The sequence below is a fragment of the Canis lupus genome, chromosome X (assembly GCF_003254725.2).
Source record: "Canis lupus dingo isolate Sandy chromosome X, ASM325472v2, whole genome shotgun sequence".
Classification (NCBI taxonomy): Eukaryota; Metazoa; Chordata; class Mammalia; order Carnivora; family Canidae; genus Canis; species Canis lupus.
In genome coordinates, this window is record NC_064281.1 from 75,725,198 (window position 1) to 75,731,888 (window position 6,691).

A 6,691-nucleotide genomic window follows, 5' to 3' on the forward strand; every position below is an offset into this window, starting at 1 on the left:
AAGATAGTAGTGACATTCCCAAGGACTCAAGTACCTGGTTTTATCATCTGACTCTCATTCCAATGTTTTGTCTATCAGGTCATGATTGTGCTTTGTGGCCCTATAGTATCTTAATATTCTGAGGTTCAATCACAACACTGACATCTAGCTCATGTGCATCCCCTAAAGGAAATAGAAAATCACCCTGTACTAATGATACATGTGAATTGGAGAATATTTAGAAAATACAAATAAAAGAAAAGAAAATACAAATGAATGCTGCTTGGAGTTTAAAGTCAGAATGGCAGCTTGAATATCACAGAATGGGAATGCTGAGAGGGAAGGTAGGAAGGTAGAAGTAAAGCAAAGAGAGACTGCTACTTTAACCTCCAGACAGAGCTTTCCAGAAGTTTGCATAGCCTAAGAAATACATCAGGGACAGGCAGCATCTGCTGAGATTTTCTCTAGGCAAGTCAGCCAGGCCTCTAGTCTATGGTATCCATTTCTCCTCCCCATCCTCCTCTTCCCTCTCCCCACTCCCTCTGCCCACCCTCCTCTCCCTTCCTTCTCCTCCTCTCTTCCTCATCAGCTTACTCCTCCCACAATATACACAAAGCAGAGTAGGAACAACTACCATCCTCTGTTCAGAGCAGGCAGGGAGCCATCTCAGTCTTAAGGAATCTTCCATTCTCAACTAAAGAGAATGTGTGTGTGTGTGTGTGTGTGTGTGTGTGCACATTCAAGGCTTAAAGAAAAAATAGGATCTTGTTGACAGCTTTTGTATTGTAAAAGCTCTACTTGCTCATTGAGAAAAACGTAGGATTTACTAAAGATAAAATAGGATCAGGTTTGCAGCTTCTTTCTGATTATAGATGTTATACTTCCTCATTGAGAAAAATCTATAGGATTCAGAAAAGATAAAGGAGAAAATACAATTTACTTAGAAACCTATAATTTAGATGTTCAGTTGTGTTTCTGTAGGTTTGTTCATACTTTAAAATTTTCTAAGCACAAATATATAGGTACATACAATTTTAATTTTAAATTACATTTACATTTTAAATTTAGCCATAAGTTGTAAATATCTTTCAATGTGAGCAAATATATTTGTACCTTATTTTGTAAAACAAAATTTTTTCATGCTTCTAATTTTAATCCCTATTTTTCTGATTTCAAAGGTAATACATCCTTGTAAAAATCAAATGAGTGACACCTGGGTGGCTCAGCGGTTGAGCATCTGCCTTCAGCTCAGGGTGTGATCCTGCGGTCCCAGGAATAAGTCCTACATCGGGCTCCCTGCATGGAGCCTGCTTCTCCCTCTGCCTCTGTCTCTGCCTCTCTCTCTCTCTCTCTCTCTCTCTCTCTGTGTGTGTGTGTGTGTCTCTCATGAATAAATAATAAAATCTTTTAAAAAATCAAATGAAATAGAACTGTATAACACAGGTAATAAAATTGTCTTTGCGTCTCCTTCACCTGTCAAATCTGTGGAAATATTCTCTATTTATAGCTTAGAGAACATTCCTTCAGAAGAATCTTCTTTAGGGAAGCACACATATTTCTATTGCAAAAATGAGACCATACTAAAACATATTCTACACATATCTTTCTAATTCTATCACACACCTACAAATGTGTGCAGGTTGCTCCTTTTACTTAGAAATGAACCGTGAACATATTTCAAGTCAATAAATATATTTTACATCATTTTATGAATCACTATTCAATAAGATTTCCTCCTTAGTTAAAAATTTTAACTAAGATTTTTTTCTGATTACAAACTATATATGCTTGCTGCAAAAATTCAAATGATACAAAATTATTTAAATTAAGAAGGGAGATTTTCCTGTATATCTCTCCCCTCCCTTTTCAAGGTAGCTCTTCCTGTTATTTTCTTTGCAAAATATCAACCTCTCATTCTGTCTCATTCTCTGTGTGTGAGCACGTGTGCAGAAAAGGATCATATAGGGTATATGGTGTAGCAACTCACTTTTTAAAAAAATTTTTATTTATTTATGATAGTCACACACACACACACACACACACAGAGTCAGAGACATAGGCAGAGGGAGAAGCAGGCTCCATGCACTGGGAGCCCGACGTGGGATTCGGTCCCGGGTCTCCAGGATCGCGCCCTGGGCCAAAGGCAGGCGCCAAACCGCTGCGCCACCCAGGGATCCCCTTTTTTCTTAACAGTATATATTAGATATCTTTCCATGACAATACATATAGTTCCACCCAATTTCCTTTAATCTAGTCAGATGAATGTGTACATCTTTTAATTTAACCAATCAGTTATATATGTGTTTTAGGTCCTTTTAAAATTGTTCACTGTTGGCTGGACGGAAGGGAGCCTGAGCCTCTTAGTAGTGATAAGCAATCATGAGACTCTGGATGATTTAGTCCAGCAATATTTCCAGTTGGGAACATGCATCCTTCAGACTCAGACCCCAAATGGCACAGTGGGAGATGCTACAGAATCTTGACAACACATTTCAGGATCAGCTGCATCAGCTCTACTCAGATAGCCTGCAGTGGACATTCGACAACACTTGGCTGTCTGGATTGAAGATCAGAACTGGCAGGAGGCTGCCCTGGTCAATGATGATTCCAAGGCGAACATGCTGTTCTTCTACTTCATGGACCAACTGAAGTATGAGTGTGGCCGCTGCAGCCAGGACTCTAAGTGCTTTTTATTACAGCACAACTTGCAAAAATTCTATCGGGACATTCAGGCCCTTCCCCAGGGCCCTACCCAGTTAGCTGAGATGATCTTCAATCTCCTTCTGGAAGAAAAAAGAATTCTGACCCAGGCTCAGAGGGCTCAGTTGGAGGAAGGAGATCCAGCCCTCAAAACACCTGTAGGATGAGATTGAGTCCTGGATCCTGGAATTAAAGGCTATGATGGAGAGGCTAGTGAAATCCATCTCCCAACTGAAAAACCAGCAGGATGTCTTCTGCTTCTGATATAAGATCTAGGCCCAAGCGAAGAAATTCTCCTTAGACTCCCATCAGATGAGACAGCACCAGCTTCAGCAGGAAACTCTCAATGAACTGGACAGAAGGAGAAAGGAGGTACTGGATGCCACCAAAGCATTGCTAGGCCGATTAACTACCCCTATTGAGCTACTGCTGCCTAAGTTGGAGGAACGGAAAGCCCAGCAGCAGAAAGCCTGCATTGGAGCCCCTCAGGAAGGAGGATTGGAACAGCTGGGGAAGTGGTTCACAGCTGGAGCCAAGCTCTTGTTCCACCTGCACCAGCTGTTGGAGGAGCTGAAGGGATTAAATCACCTGGTTAGCTATCAGGATGACCCTCTGACCGCAGGGGTTGACCTGCGGAAGGCCCAGGTCATGGAGTTGCTACAGCGCCTGCTCCACAGAGCCTTCGTGGTAGAAACCCAGCCCTGCATGTCCCAAACTCCCCACCGACCCCTCATCCTCAAGACAGGCTCCTGGTGAGACTCCAGGAAGGCAATGAGTCACTGACTGCAGAAGTCTCCATTGACAAGAATCCCCAATCACAAGGCTTCCAGAAGTTCAACATTCTAACCTCAAACCAGAAAACCCTGACCCCTGAGAAGGGGCAGAGTCAGGGCTTAATTTGGGACTTCGGTTACCTGACTCTGGTGGAACAACATTCAGGTGGCCCAGGAAAGGGCTGCAATAAGGGCATGCTGGGTGTGACAGAGGAACTGCACATTATCAGCATTACAGTCAAATACACCTACCAGGGTCTGAAGGAGGAGCTGAAAACGGACACCCTCCCTGTGGTGATTATTTCCAATATGAACCAAGTTTTCATTGCCTGGGCCTCGGTTCTTTGGTTCAATCTGCTTAGCTCAAATTCCCAGAATCAGCAGTTCTTCTCCAGCCCTCCCATGGCACCCTGGAGCTTGCTGGGCCCTGCTCTCAGTTGGCAGTTCTCCTATGTTGGCCGAGGCCTTGACCCAGACCAGCTGAACATGCTGAGGAACAAGCTCTTTGGTCAGAACCCTAGGACTGAGGGCGCATTGTTATCCTGGGCCAACTTCACTAAGCGAGAGAGCCCTCCCAGCAAGCTACCATTCTGGACGTGGTTAGACAAAATTCTGGAGCTGGTACATGACCACTTGAAGGATCTCTGGAATGATGGATGCATCATGGGCTTTGTGAGCTGGAGCAAGGAACGTAGGCTGCTGAAGAAGACCATCTCCGGCACCTTTCTCCTGCGCTTCAGTGAAACATCAGAAGGGGGCATCACCTGCTCCTGGGTGGAACACCAGGATGATGATAAGGTGCTCATCAACTCTCTGCAACCCTTCACCAAGGAAGTGCTACATACAGTCTCTCCCACTGACCAAAATCATTCGCCACTACCAGCTGCTTACCGAAGAGAACATACCTGAGAACCCACTGTGCTTCCTCTACCCCGTAATCCCCCGGGATGAGGCTTTTGGGTGCTACTACCAGGAGAAAGTTAATCTCGAAGAACGGAGGAAATACCTGAAACATAGGCTCATTTTGGTCTCTAACAGACAGGTAGATGAGCTGCAACAACCGCTGGAGCTTAAGCCAGAGCCAGAAGAAGAGTCCTTTGAGCTGGAGATGGGACTAGCCCCATTGCCACAGTAAGAGCCATGCCTGGAGTTAGAGCCACTGCTCGCGGCTGGGCTGGATCTGGGGCCACCACTGGAGCCCATGCTGGAGCCTACGCTAGACGTGGTACCCCAGGGAGTGTCAGAGCCAGACTTGGGACCAGAGCTGAGGCTGGAGCCTCTCCCAGACCCTGCATCACAGGCAGTTCCAGAGCCAGATCTGCCCCATGATCTGAGACACTTGAACACTGAGGAAATGGAAATTTTCAGAAACAGTATGAAGATTGAGGAAATCATGCCAAATGGTGACCCACTATTGGTTGGCCAGAACACCATGGATGAGGCTTACATCTTCCACTCCAGCCATTTCTACACGGATGGACCTTTGATTCCTTCTGACTACTAGGAACTACATTTCCTGTTCTTCCTGTATTTTTTGTCCCTGCTACCCCCTACATCATGATGTTGCTCTCTAAGAATGGAAAACCCATTCAAAGCTGGTTAAGTTAACTCTGGGTTTTGGAGTGGGAAGTAAAACCATACTACAGGTATGAAAGAGGCGCCAATGAATCAGAATAGATGTTAGTGATGGCTCTAACTAGGATTTTAGGCCAGCTGCTGTTTTGGGAGGTACAGGAGTTCTGAGGGTAGGCCAGGACAGTTAGGAGGTACTTAGAGGGCTCAGGCACTTGGAGTGGCTTCTTTCCAGTGTGGGAGGAATGTCAACGTTCGAATGGTTGGTAAAGCTAATGTGGTGGTGCCCACAGCATTGGCCATTGGTAGGGAGCAGAGACATGTGATGGGATTCCATTTCTCTCTTCTGGTTCCCTCATGTCTAGGATAATCTTTTCCTTCCTTCTTCCCCTCACTCCTGATTCAAGTCCTAAATTCCTTTGTTCTGCAGAGATTGAGAGCTTTCTGCTTCAGCCCATCATGTGAAGCTCCCCTCAAAAGAAGGGAATAGGAGATAAACCTCTTCTGCTTAACAGTCTCCTCCCCTGCCTCCCAAGCTGGCCACACCCATTCCTTCTCCTAAAATGATCCTGCCAATCTAATATGCCTGTGAAGCTTTGCACAATAATTCTCTCTGTCTAGTCTCCACTTCCTCACTGCTTAGGAGACCAACTGTTACTCTTGGAGGTCAAGGATGGTGGGGTTGCTGGGCATTTAGGAATCGCTTTTTATAGTATAGGTAGAATTTGATATTTTTACAGAGCAAGATCTTGCTCTGCATCTTAGATATTTCTCTGTTAAGATATCATTCATTCTTTTGTGCAATATATTGTTTATCTGAAAGGAGAGTTTCTGTTCCTTGGGTGTGGACCTGGGCAAAAACCAGGTTCCTGGAACTTAGAACCTTGAATGTTTTTCATGGGGCTCCAGACAATCTCACACATTAGTCATTCCCAGGGAACCCCAGGACAACTGCCTTTGTTCTAAAATATGTTTCTAGTATGACTTGAGATGAACAGAAGTGAGGCCCTGCACATGGGGCTGTTTTCTGGCTGGTATGTTAGAGGAATAGTCCTGTTCAAAAGAGGTCCTTCTGAGCAGATGCGGCTAATAAACTTTGTGCTGACCTAAAAAAAAAAAAATTGTTCACTGTTACATACTGTGATTAAGTGAATATTCTCACATATATTTTTACTTAAGTATGCCCATTATTTTTGTGTGATAAATTTTTATGAAATTGGTGTCTAAAAGGTCATGCATATTTTATTCATTCATTATCAATATTTCAAAATCAATAATTTTAATAATTACTTAAATTCTCAAATTTTTTGAATAATCTGTTTATTTGTATAGACACACACATATATGCTTACTTAAATATTATAACCAGTTTTAGTACAAAATTGGAAGTGATAATTCACCCTATCATTCAAAAATAACCCTCATTAACACTGACTATATACCATTCATCAGTATATGCACACACACAGGGAAGAGAGATATAGTGTAGGTAATAATCTTATATATATTGGTCATTACTATGTGTGGATTTTTAAGTAAAATTTTGAATTTTATCTGATTTAGCTAAAGATTAATAGAAATTAATCTGTAAACTATATTGAACTTTAGGTATATATCATATCTTATTTTTTTCTGAAAGATCTCACCAAGTTTAAGATTAAAATATG

The 6,691-nt window shown here is 43.0% G+C and overlaps 1 pseudogene; it reads left to right on the plus strand.

Annotated features, from left to right (window-relative positions):
• Window positions 1-2,415: 2,415 nt before the first annotated feature.
• Window positions 2,416-5,050, plus strand: LOC112649467 (signal transducer and activator of transcription 2-like; annotated as a pseudogene).
• The last annotated feature ends 1,641 nt before the right edge of the window (window positions 5,051-6,691 follow it).